The sequence below is a fragment of the Phocoena sinus genome, chromosome 2 (assembly GCF_008692025.1).
Source record: "Phocoena sinus isolate mPhoSin1 chromosome 2, mPhoSin1.pri, whole genome shotgun sequence".
NCBI classification, from domain to species: Eukaryota; Metazoa; Chordata; class Mammalia; order Artiodactyla; family Phocoenidae; genus Phocoena; species Phocoena sinus.
This window is the reverse complement of record NC_045764.1, coordinates 177602885-177615262: the sequence shown is the minus strand read 5'-3', so window position 1 is coordinate 177615262 and position 12378 is coordinate 177602885.

Genomic DNA, 12378 nt, shown 5'->3' with positions numbered 1-12378 from the left:
GAGGAGGGGCGGCCTGGGGCTGCGGGGCCAGGAGCCACTGAGCATCGAGGGGAGCTGGGAGACCCCGTTCCAGGGGCAAGGTGTGGAAGCCTGGCCGGGAAGTGGAGACAGATGAGAAGGTTTTATTTATTTATTTATTTATTTAAAGTTATTTATTTATTTATTTTTGGCTGCGTTGGGTCTTCGTCGCGGCGCGTGGGCTTTCTCTAGTTGCGGCGAGCGGGGGCTACTCTTCGTTGCGGCGCGTGGGCTTCTCGTTGTCGGGGCTTCTCTTGTTGTGGAGCACGGGCTCTAGGTGCACGGGCTTCGGTATTTGCAGCATGTGGGCTCAGTAGTTGTGGCTCGCGGGCTCTAGAGCGCAGGCTCAGTAGTTGTGGCGCACGGGCCTAGTTGCTCCGCGGCATGTGGGATCTTCCCGGACCAGGGCTCGAACCCGTGTCCCCTGAATTGGCAGGCGGATTCTTAACCACTGCGCCACCAGGGAAGCCCGAGAAGGTTTTAAACGTCTGCTCTTTTCCAATTTGGGAGAAGGTGGCAGAATCGGACTTTGAGACACCTCCGCACGCAGTGGAGGGACCTGGGGAGATGGTCCCTCTGTCCCTTCCGAGTGACCAGATCCCCAGCCAAGACCGTAGTCTCAAAGCCAACCCACTTCTCCGTTTTAGTAGCAGGTGCTCGTGGAGACGGGGCTCTGCTTTGCAGGGGCAGGCCCTAGACTAGCCTGCGGGGAGGGGGCAGGGGGCCGGCGCGCGGACAGGTAGTGTCCTGCCGCCCCGAGGGGCCCTGGGGTCACCGCGGGCAGGAGAGGGCGAGGCAGTCACGAGGCGGCCGGGAAGCTCTCTGCTAAGCTGGTGGCCGCTGTGTTCCTGCGGAACTCCTCAGGGCCGGAGAACCTGAGCCCAGGGCCCTGAAACCGGTCCAAGCTCAGCTCTGCCTGCCAGGGTGTCAAGTACATGAGACCCACCCCCATCCCCAGTCTGCTACCTGCCCCTCGCCACACCTGGGGAAGAGCACGGGCCAGAGGAAGCGGGAAGGTGTTGATCCACAGGGAGCGGGGGAGGAGAGGACGGAGGCCGCCGGGACGAGGTGGCAGGGTTGCGCTCAGCCCCATTTCCTTTTCGGGGTTGGGAAGGGCAGTGAAGGGCATCCGTGCAGAGTGCAGGTGTCGGAAGAGGGAGCCCAGACTCGGTAGGAGGGGCCCTGGGGCCTGGGGTGCAGAAAGTCAGCACTGGCCCCAGGCGGGAGGGAGGGACACCTCCAGGACTGAACACTACCCTGTGCTGGTCCCTGGAGGCCTGGCCTTGCCTTATCCCTGAGAGCAGCGCACACCACCTCCACTTACAGGTGGGCCAGCCAGGAAGTCTCTGTGACCCTGACGGGTGACAGCACGGGTGACACGCCCAGCAGAGGGGCTGGCCTGTCTCCTCCATGCCCCGCCCCGGGGTGGGGGGCAGGCTCTGGGCTCCCCCTCCTCGGCCCCCAGACCTACAAGTTGGGGTCTCACAGTTACACCCCAGGCTGAGAGGAGCCATCAGCTAAAGGACCCCTGGCTCCAGGTGGGCAGGAACCGGTCACCAAGGCCTCCTGTGATGAGCGGGGAGGGCCGCCCGGGAGCTGGTGGGGGCAGCTGGTTGGTCCTGCAGGAACCCAGGCCGGGCGGTGACAGCCGGGGGCCGAGCGGGGCTGCAGGAAGAGCAGACCTCTGAGAGAACCTTCCCGCCTTCAGAGAACAGACAGTCTGAGCGCTGACTCTATTCCATTCCACAAGGAAAGGCGGGACCCCTCCCCCGCAGCTGAGGACAGATGGTACAAAAAGATAGCCATCCCGCTTATGAATATAGATGGAGGTGGGAGGATTAGCATAAGCAATGAAAAAGAAGAGCGAAAAGCCCCCTGTTGTTGAGGAAGATATCCCTGAACACCGGACAATCTAAGAGGCTCTAGTAAAAACTACTGGAGTGAAAAAAATAATCTGGTGAATAGTCAGGAAGAGAAGAATGTAGAATAATCCATCATTCTGTCTATTCCGATAATGAGCCTCTAGAAATGAGGAATCTATTCCATTCCCTACAGTGACAAAACAAACAAACACACAGCCTTAAGAAGTCCACTAAGGAGGACACAGTCTCTATATGAAGAAAGCTATAAGATCTTATAGAGCTATATAAAGCAAGACCTGAACAAAAGAAAGGAGTACATGCAGAGCCCAAGAAGGTCCTCTCAATGGCTAAAATAATCTTAAAAGTTGTATGTAAGAATAAATGCCCAGTAACAGGCAAGAAAAGACTGAAAAAGAGCAAGGGAGGATCTGCCATCCCAAATGTGAGGCCAACCTCTAAAGCTACTAATCCGATTAAATACGGTATTGATCTAGGAATAAATAAATAGACCCACGCACCAGAATAGACATGCTAGAAATAGTCACCATCTTCCAGCAGAATTTCATTCACGACAGAAGAGGAAGGTAAATTCAGTGGGAAAGGATGGGTTATCTACTAACCACGTGCCGGCACAATAGATAGCCATCTGTAAGAGAAATTTACATAGCGTGTCACCGTTAGAGCCAGACTGATTAAGTAATAAATGCAGAAGCCAAAAGGACTGGAAAAAACACATATGTAATCAGCACACATGTAATCCAGGGTCAAGAAGAACATCTTACCTCAATCCAGGTACCCTAAAGCTATACGAGAAAGGTAGGTATATTTGACTTTGTAGGAATATTAAATTTTGTGTGGAAAAAGAAGCCATAAACAAACAATATAAAAATGATAAATTTGGAAGAATACATATTTGTAAAGCAGACGACAGACAAACGATGAATACCTATAATAGACCGAAGGCTGTTGGAAATTGACAAGAAAAAGATTTTTAGGAACCAGTAGAAAGATGGACAGAGGATATAAATAAGCAATTCACAGAAGAGCAATTCATTGACAATCTGTTGAGAAACAGGAGGAGACGTTCAAAGTCGCGAGCCATCAGGGAAATGCCGATTAAAGCACCACTGACACAGAGCTCCACCCTCAGGCTGCCAGACACTGAAAACGGGCCTAGTGGTCCTGGGAGTATAAGGGATCAGGGACCCTTGTATGCTGATGGCAGAAATGAGAATCATTACACCACCTTGGAAAGCAGTCTGAAAACTGCAGATACGATTAAAAAGACAAGTGGACATCAATCCCCTGATGGAGAATTTCTGCCACAAAAGTAAAACCTCCAGTGCAGGAGATATATGTTCACAGCTATCCAGTGCAGCATTCTTTGTCGTGGCACAAGAAAAAAGCTACAGTAAATGAAGTGAATGCCGATATATGTAAATGGTTGTCATTATTAATGCACTCAACAGTTACGTACTGAACTATGTGCCTGACACTGTTAAGATAGCATGGCAATAAACAAATCCAAACTCTAGCCCTTATGGAAGTTTATTCTTGTAAAGGAGACAGAAGATAAGCAAATATATATACTTAAAATGTTAGGTAGTGGAAAGTACCTAAGACCACAGATAATTCAGGAGATAAAAGGAAGTTAAGAAAGCAGTTCCATCTAAGATAACATCTAAGAGAATTAAATACTTAGGAATAAACCTAACCTACTTGGTGAAAGCCATGTCTGCTGAAAACTACAAAGCACTGCTGAAAGAAATTAAAGAAAAACGAAATAAATGGGAAGGCATCCCGTGTTCATGGACAGGAAGACTCAACATTGTTAAGATGTCAACACTGCCCAAAGGGATCTACAGATTCAGCACAATCTCTGTGAATAGTCCAACAGCCTTTTCCCGTAGAAGTAGAAAAGCCAATTCTCAAATTTATATGGAATTGCAAGGGGCCCCAAATAGCCAAAAGAGTCTTGAAAAAGAATAAAGTTGGAGGACCCACACTTCCTGATTTTGAAACTTACCACAAAGCTACAGTAATTAAAACAGTATGGTACTGGCATAGGACCGATATATACACCAATGGAAGAGTACAGAGAGCCGAGAAACAAACCCTCACATATATGGTCAAAGTTGTCCAGACCCTTTAACTGGGGGAAAGGACAGTCTTTTCAACAAAGGTGTCCAGACCCTTTAACTGGGGGAAAGGACAGTCTTTTCAACAAATGGTGCTGGGAAGTTTGGATATCTACATGCAAATGAATGAGGTTGGACCCTTACCGTACACCGTACACAAAAATTAACTCAGAATGCATCAAAGACCTAAATGTAAGAGCTAGAGCTATAAATCTCTAAGAAGAAAACATAGAGATACATATCCATGACCTTAGATTATTAGCCAGAGTTTTCTTAAATAGGACACCAAAAGCACAAGCCACAAAAGAAAAAATAGATAAATTTAACTTTTCAAAAAATTTAAGACTTCTGTGCTTCAAAGGACGCTATCAAGAAAGTTAAAACACAACCCAAAAAATGAGAGAAGATATCTGCAAATCTTATATCTGGTAAGTCTAATAACCAGAATATATAAAGAACTCTTACAACTCGGCAATAATAAAATGACAAGAAACCTAATTAAAACATGAGCGGAGGATCTGAATAGACATTTTTCCAGTGAAGACACAAAATGGCCAATGAGCAATGCTTCATAGGTGCAGAGGGGAAATGTTCTGGAATTAGGTCTTGGTGATGGGTGATGCTCGCACAACTCTGAATATACTGAAAACCACTGAATTACACACTTTAAATGGGTGAATTTTATGGCCTGTGAATTATATCTCAGTTCAAAGTTCTTAAAAAGAAAAGAGACTGAAAAGAGGCGTCACAGACATTGTGTTATAGCCAATATTCTACAGGCATTTTTCAACAGAGATCTGCGCCTGTCGTTGTAAATTATACTGAATTATACGTCAACAAAAAATAAATGAATAAAACATAATAACAGCAAAAGGATGCTCCCAATGCAGGGGACCCGGGTTCGATCCCTGGTCAGGGAACTATATCCCGCATGCTGCAACTAAAGATCCCGCATGCTGCAAGGAAGATCCCGCGTGACGAGACTAAGACCTGGTGCAGCCAAATAAATAAATAAATATTAAAAACAAATAGTAAGCTATGAAAGGGAAAATTTTCAAATCGAACCTATGATCCGTCAACAGGAAATTAGAACTATTGGGTTGGCCAAAACGTTCGTTCGGTTTTCTCTGTAACATGTAATGGAAAAACCCGAACGAACGTTTTGGCCAATCCATACAACAAAATAAAGATGTGGTAAGAAGAAGAGTTAGGGTAGAGTTACCTTTTAAAACACAGGAAGCTTGGAAATTACTTTAGCACCTTATTGGAACCCATATCCAGGTAAAGATCACGTCTCAAAGGGAAAAGAGACGAAGAGCAAGCAGCAAAGTGAGTCGACATTTGAGGAAAGATTCCTCCGTTTATGGGGAGCTCTTAAAATTGGGGGCTAGAGAAATACACCAACGTGGCAGGTAAGGTAGAAGCATAAGGGACTCCAGCTGTGAGAATCGCAAGCTCACGAAAGAATAAGTGACAGAATGGCTGTGGTTAGGAAGTGTGAAGGAAGCATCCACTGTAAGTGGTCTTTCAATGCAAACATGAGATTCTACATCGAACTGTGATCAAAGCACAGGAAAGTCTCCGTCTAACTGACAAATCAGTTTTAAGCAAGCGGAAGGCCTGCCAGTTTTTTCCAAAACATGGGAGGACGGTTGATAAGGAAATTACGGAGTTTAAGGAAAATAGATATACTTTGGTTTCAAATATGAGGAACTCATCGAAATGACTCAGACGATCAGGCATACGCTGTCTCAAGCTGTATGCACCTCGCACTGCATACCTAGAATATTGGAGGGCGTGCCGTTCGAAAGTCTATTTCCTAAACCTTATGAGAACCAGATTGCATTTTTAAGTGGAATACTGTTTGCATTTCCAGTCCCTGGGAGGTCAGGACACTTGTTTCTCTCCAGTCTGTTTTGCCTATTAGGCTGTGAGCTTCTGGAGACCCAGGATTTTGTGTTCTGACCTCTTTCCATGGTCGTATTAGTGAAACTTGCATTGTAAACTTTCTCATGAAAATTTTCATGAGTGAAAGAATAAAAATGGAGAGATTTGCAGTAAAAATGAGTGAGTTAAGTTAAAAAAAGAAAAAGCACAATAAGCGTATGTTTGTATCCACCAAAAGAACGTGCAAGAACCATCAGAGTGGCTTTATTCCTAATAACCCCGAACTGGAGAAATCCAAACGTCAGTAGATGGGCCATCAGCGGCTGAACCATGAAAAAACCAACTACCGTTCCCCGTGCATCGTGGATGAATCTCATGGACATGTTATTGAGTGAAAAAAAAAAAGAAGTTGGATGCAGAAGAGGATGTACCCTGAGTCCACTCAGAGGAAGTTCAACAAAAGGCAAAGCTGGTGTGGTGTGAAGGCCAGAGAAGTGGTCCCCTTGGGAGCGCGCTGAGTGGCACAGGGGTGTCCAGTGGGGGCACGGAGAACGCGGTTGTTTACAGGGATGTCTACACAAGAAAAGACTATCTAACTGTCCACTTAAGATTTGGGCGGGTACTGCGTGTACAGGATACCGCGATAAAAGTGCGTTACATGAAGAAAGAAACAGCATGCTTTTTAGCACGTTGCTACTCATGTAAGTTTGAAAATCACACAGGAAACAAGATTAAACATTTTTTTTAACCAACATGAACACTTTATCCTGGGAGCGGCCGAGGCCGGGAGGGACTCCGGGAGGGGCCAAGGAAAACGATGGAGGCGGCGGCGGCGTTGGGCACCCGGGGTGCGCTGCCCTAGCCCTGCGGCCACTGAGGCCGGGTCACCCCCTCTGCCGCCCCTGACCTGACCCCGCTCACCTACCTGGCCATCCCTCTTTCTCTCCAAACTCACCGGGGCCCTGGGTCCCTGAACTCTCGTCTGGCCTCCCTGGTTCCCCAGCCCGCTCGCTCCTGCGCAGATAGGGGGCAGCGATCCGCGCCGTCCCCGCCCCCGCCGTCCAGGCCACCGCGCCACGCCCCCCTCCCCCCGCCCCCTCTCGGAGGACCCGACCTCGCGAGAAGCTGCGGGCAGTTCCCCCCCCCCACGAGGGATTCCCACCGCACCTGGGACCACCCGAGACAGGGCCTGGGGCACGCGGAGGCGCAGGCGGGTCCAGAGACCCCAGAGGGAGCGGCTCTGGTGATGGCTCCGGAGAGAATCGAGCAGATGGGGGAGCCCGGGGCGCTGGTGTGTCCCCACACCACCAGGCCTCAGCCCCGGGCTGCCCGGGCTCCCGGCGGGCAGAAGAGGAGGAAGGGGCACAAGGCAGGCTGGGTGTGGGCACCGGAGCTGCCTTGAGGACACCACCCCGGCCCCTCCCCCGGCACACGAGACCGTTGCCGGGTCCCCACCCGCACCTCTAGCTCTCCGGGTGCCCCCTGGCGCTCCTCCAGCCCTGCCTCCACCCACCGGCGGGCTGGGGTGGGCGGCCGGCCCGAGGATTCACCACAGGCCCGTGCTGGCCGCTCCCAAACCCTGGTCACCACCCCCCAGGCCTCTCTCTGCCCCTCGGGTTCCATCGAAGTGCCAGAGCTGAGGTGCCCCCGGTGCCCTCTATCCTTCTCCGTCCAGCTGCTACCCAGCCCCGGGCACCCTCCTTTCCTCCCTCCCTCCACCGACCGCCGAGGCCTCCAGGACTCGTGGGGGCGTCCAGGACAGCCCCCGCCTCAACTCTCCCAACCATTCTCCGCTAAGTGCACAGAGCAGCCCTCCCGCGCGCAAACCCGACCGGGTCGCGCCTGCTTAAATCCCCCGTGCTCCCCCATTTCTCCTAGGACCCCCCCACACACAGTTTAGCCCCCGTTCACCCCGCTCCTCTCTGGTCACCTGCAGCCCCAGGACTGCTGCTGCGCCCGGGTTGGGCGGGACCGAACGCCTGGGCTGCCGGTGTCTTGGCAAGTGCGGCCCCCGGCCCCGCCCCCGCGACGCCCCGCCCCTTCCCGGAGAACTGGGCGCAGCCTCCCAGCTCTCCCCGCGTGAGCGCCCCCCGCCCCCGCGGACCCTCGCCGCCCTCTCCCACCCCTCTGGCCCAGCGCGGGTGGACGCCGGGCGCCCCGGGTCTCCACCCCCGGATCCTGCGACCCTCCCCTCCCCGCGGGGCGGGAACCCAGATTCCACCGGCGTCAGCTGTGTTCAGAGGGCTGCGTTTGCTCACAGTTCTGCGCTCCGAGGGCCGCGGGTTAGGGGTTTCCGCGGAGAAGCGCGTTAGCGGCAGGGAAAGAGGGGAGGCCCGCGCGGGGCGCTATGGCGGAGCGACGCCGCCAGGTGGCGCGCTGGTTGCGGGAACCAGGCGGCGCTGCCTCTAGAAGCGCCGCGGAATGCTGACGGCGCCCCCCGATGCTGAGAGCCCTTCCTCCGGGATGCTGAGGGCGCCTGAGCGCCGCAGGAAAGGGGCCTCTCCATGCAGACACCTGGTTCCAGGCTGGCGCTCCTCTGCGCAGAGCCAGAGCGCAGGGTTGGCCACTCTGTGGCCTGAGGATGACTTGGGACGCCCAACTTTCTCAGTCCTCACAACTTCCCAAATAGACCAAATCTTTCGCTCAGGAGCCCTCATTTGGAAACTTTAAAGCCCTCAGTTTACCCTGCAGGGCTTGGCTGAGTGAGCCCTCGGGGCGGTGCCCGCCTTGGCCTGAGCGAAAGAACCGAGATCCTCCAGCCTCGCCGCAGACCCCCGCGCCCAGCCCTCCCTCCAGCATCCCCCCTGTACTGCTGTCCTGCTCTATCGCAGCGGCCCCCTCGCTGTCCCCTGCTCCTTCCGTCTTTGCCCTGTGTGCCGTCCACACAGCAGTTGATGCAGTCAGAATCCAGCGGATTGAACCCTCCAGAGGCTCCCACTCAAAGTAAAAATCGAAATCCCTACAATGGCGGCGAGGTCTCTGTGCCCTTCCCTGTCCCCCCCCCCCCTCAGCTCCAGACACACTGGCCTCCTTGCTGCACCCGCAGCACACCGACGGTCTCGCCTGTGTCTCTCCCGCCTCTGCGCAGACGTCCCGGGGCAGCCAGCCAGCCCCGCACCTCCCACCGACATGCCCACCTGGCACCCCAAATATTTACCTTTCTATCTGCTTATTGGGCCACGGGATCCTGCCACCTGCCTTCATGACTCCCACCCAGAAGGGCCCTGGGGGCATCCTAGAGTCCCCTGGAGTCCCCAGGTGAGCTTCCCCAGGAGAGCCCAGACCATGCCCCAGAGTATACCTGCACCTCTTTCTTATCTGTGCCTCACCTCTGCCCCCAACCTGGCCCAGGAGAAAGCTGCCCCCCTCCTGACTTCTCAGCCCATCGACAGGTCACTGAGTCAGGCATGAGCAGAGGGTAGGGGGGAGCAGACGGGGTAGCAAAGTAATCCACTGGAGGACGTGATCCAGGTTTCTGAACCTCCCAGAGCTCTCAGGCGACATCCCTGGTGATCCTGCATCCACCCAGTCATCTTCCTGTCCATCCATCCATCCCAAACATCCACCTGTATCAGTTCTTTTGAGGCATCTCAGTCATTAGGGTGTAATGAGCTGTCTCTGTCAATCCCTGTGCTCTGTCCAATCCCCCCTTTCCCTCCCATAATTACATCTCAGGCTCAGGCAGGGTCCACAACATCCAGGCGTCAAAACAGCCCGGTTAGTTTAAAATACCCATCTCATACCCAATTTCAACCCCGCTTCCCTCCCTAATCCCTCACTGCTGGCCACACCTGTGACTCACTGGACCTGAGTTGGGCGGGGGGGGGGGGGGGGGGGTCAGCTCACCTGCTCTAGAACCTGGGCTGAGGAGAAGCGCGATGGATCTGCCTCTGGAACAGGCCTTTACCTCCCTCTCCCGGCTTCTGGTCCGTCTTGTTTGGGGGCGAGGAGGTGTGGCGGGCAGCAAGGGCCATCGCAGCGGGGACACATCCCTGCTCTTGCCCCTGCCCGGCCTTTATTATCCCTACAACTTGACATCTCCGCAGTAGTGGGGGGTCGTTTGCGGTTGTCCTGGGGCAGCAGTCAGCTTCAGCCGGACCCGTCTGTTGCTGAGCCCCCAGAGGGCAGCTGTGTGTCCCGTGGGCCCCAGCAGCAGTCCCTGGCTCCAGGCCCTTCTCCAAGGTGGCAGCCCCCAGCCAGCTGACCGCCTGGGTGTCTCATTTCCTGGCCTCCCTTTCACCCCTCACTGGAGCCTCTACCCTGCTCTGTGCCCTGGGAGGCTGGCCCCTGTGGACGGCACCAATGCAGGCTCCCACACCAGCCGGCTTCTGGCGGGTTCAGCCCTAGGGGAATTCTTTGGTAGTTTAGGTAATCTCTCTGAGCTTCTGCCCAGCATGAGTGCCAGGTCTCCGGCAGCAGCCATGCCCCTCCATGACAACAGCCCCTGGGCAGCCCTCCTCCATGGGCCCAGCTCCTCGTGGGCTCTGGAAACGTTAGCTGCTACCCTTATCCTTTCGGCTCGAAAGGTGGTGACGGTTTCCTGACTTTGAGAGGCTCCAGTGCCTCTCTCCACCTCCCCTTTGCTTCCCGAGGCGCGCCCACACCTCCATAAGTAGCACCTTTTGTAACGTTTATGCATTCAAACTGTCTGGGTTGAAGACAGCTTCCTGACTGATCCTGGAAGCAGTGCTGGTTACAGGAGTGTCCCCAGGAAAGAGACCTTCCAAATGGACCTCGGGACTGGTGAAAGCGCGGGCTCCCATGAAGGGGACACGGGGTGCTGAGACTCCATGCCTGCAGTGACCTCAGTTACGCAGGTCATTGCCACAGGTGAGTAAGATGCAGCTGCCTTTCTGGAGAAACGGGCCTGGCCTCCTGACCATCCCTCAATAACGTCCCTGGGGTGGACAGTCACCTACTTCCCTGCCTCACCACTGTCACTGCCGTCCCAGCACACCCCAGGGGACCACTGCAGATGCGGTCCAGGAGGAGCTAACGGGACACCAGGTGAGTTACCAGAGCTGCCTAATTCACATCGGCAGGCACTCCGGAATCATTCTGTCCATGAAAGGATGAGACCAAAGGGCTGAGGCCAGGGAGGGTGGAATGCGACACTGGGTGGGGCCCCGTGGGTGCTCCCGTGGGTGCACACAGGCAGAACTGGGATTTGCCATTGCGGCTGAGCTGCTGGGAGAAGCACTGAGGGTTCGCTTCGTTGTTGGTTGAAGCAGAACCAGGCTGGGGATTCAGGACCCTCCCCCAGCTCCCCCGCGTGCGTCGGGCCATAGACCCCAAGCTCCGTGATTGGAAGGGAGGCCGGGTCCCTCTGAGGAAGAATGCTGCTGTGAGGTCACACGTGTCTGCCTCAAACCTTTCTCCAGGCCTGTCCCAGAGGACCGTGGCCACGAACCACGTGAGCTGGGGAAGGAGAACAGCCTCTGGGAGTGGCCACATACTGGCTCTGAACTAGCCCCTTGGGCCTCCAAGTGCCACCATGTCAGAGGGGAGGCTTAGGGAAGTCAAGTGATAGAAAAAGTTTGACCCAAGTCCATCTCATAGTGAGGCCAGCGGGCCGTGGACTGTCCCGGTCACTTCCCTGCTCCGGATGTATTGGACTTAGACAGACGTGGTACAGGAGTGATTTCCATATTGGCTCCCTGACCTATGGGATAAGAGCTAAGAAACTAGTTTAGGGGAAACTCATTTCTTCTCACAACGCTCTGGACCCCAGGTGTGGGGTTTTCCCACACTAAGCACCCTTCCAGTTCTCAGTGGATACCCACTGGGTGTCCTACAGTTCAACTCAATTCTGAAACTAACTGCCTGGAAATAGCACAGATCCCACAGGTTGAGGGCTCAGTCCCACAGGGCTGCCCCTTACCGTACCAGTCGCAAGTCCACGCTGTCACCTGTGCTTCTGACTCAAAGGCTGTAAGTTGGGGGTCCCACGATGCCCTCCTCAGGTTCAACAATTCGTAGAACGGCTCACAAACCTCAGGGAAATGCTTGTGTACACTTACCAGTTTATTGTAAAGGATACAGGAGAAAAGCCAGATGCAGAGGTCCAAAGGCTGCGGTCCAGAAGCGTCTTGGGCACAGGAGTTCCCATCCCCATGGAACTGGGGTGCGCCACCCTCCCGGCACCTGGATGTGTTCCCGACCCAGAAGTCCATCGCATCTTGTTGTTGGAGAGTTTTCATAGAGCTTAATCTGAAGCACCCCTCCCCCTTCCCAGGAGGTCAGTGGGTGGGGCTGAGCGTTCCAACCTTCTGCCACTGGCTGGGCCTTTCTGGTGACCGGCCCCATCCTGAAGCCATCTAGGGGCCTCAACCCAAATCATCTCATTAGCATAAATCCAGGTATTATCAAAAATGGCTCCTTAGGAAGAATAAAAGACACACTCCTATCACTCAGAAAATTCCAAGGGTTTTAGGAGCTCTGGGCCGGGAACGGAGACAGAGACCAAATACATT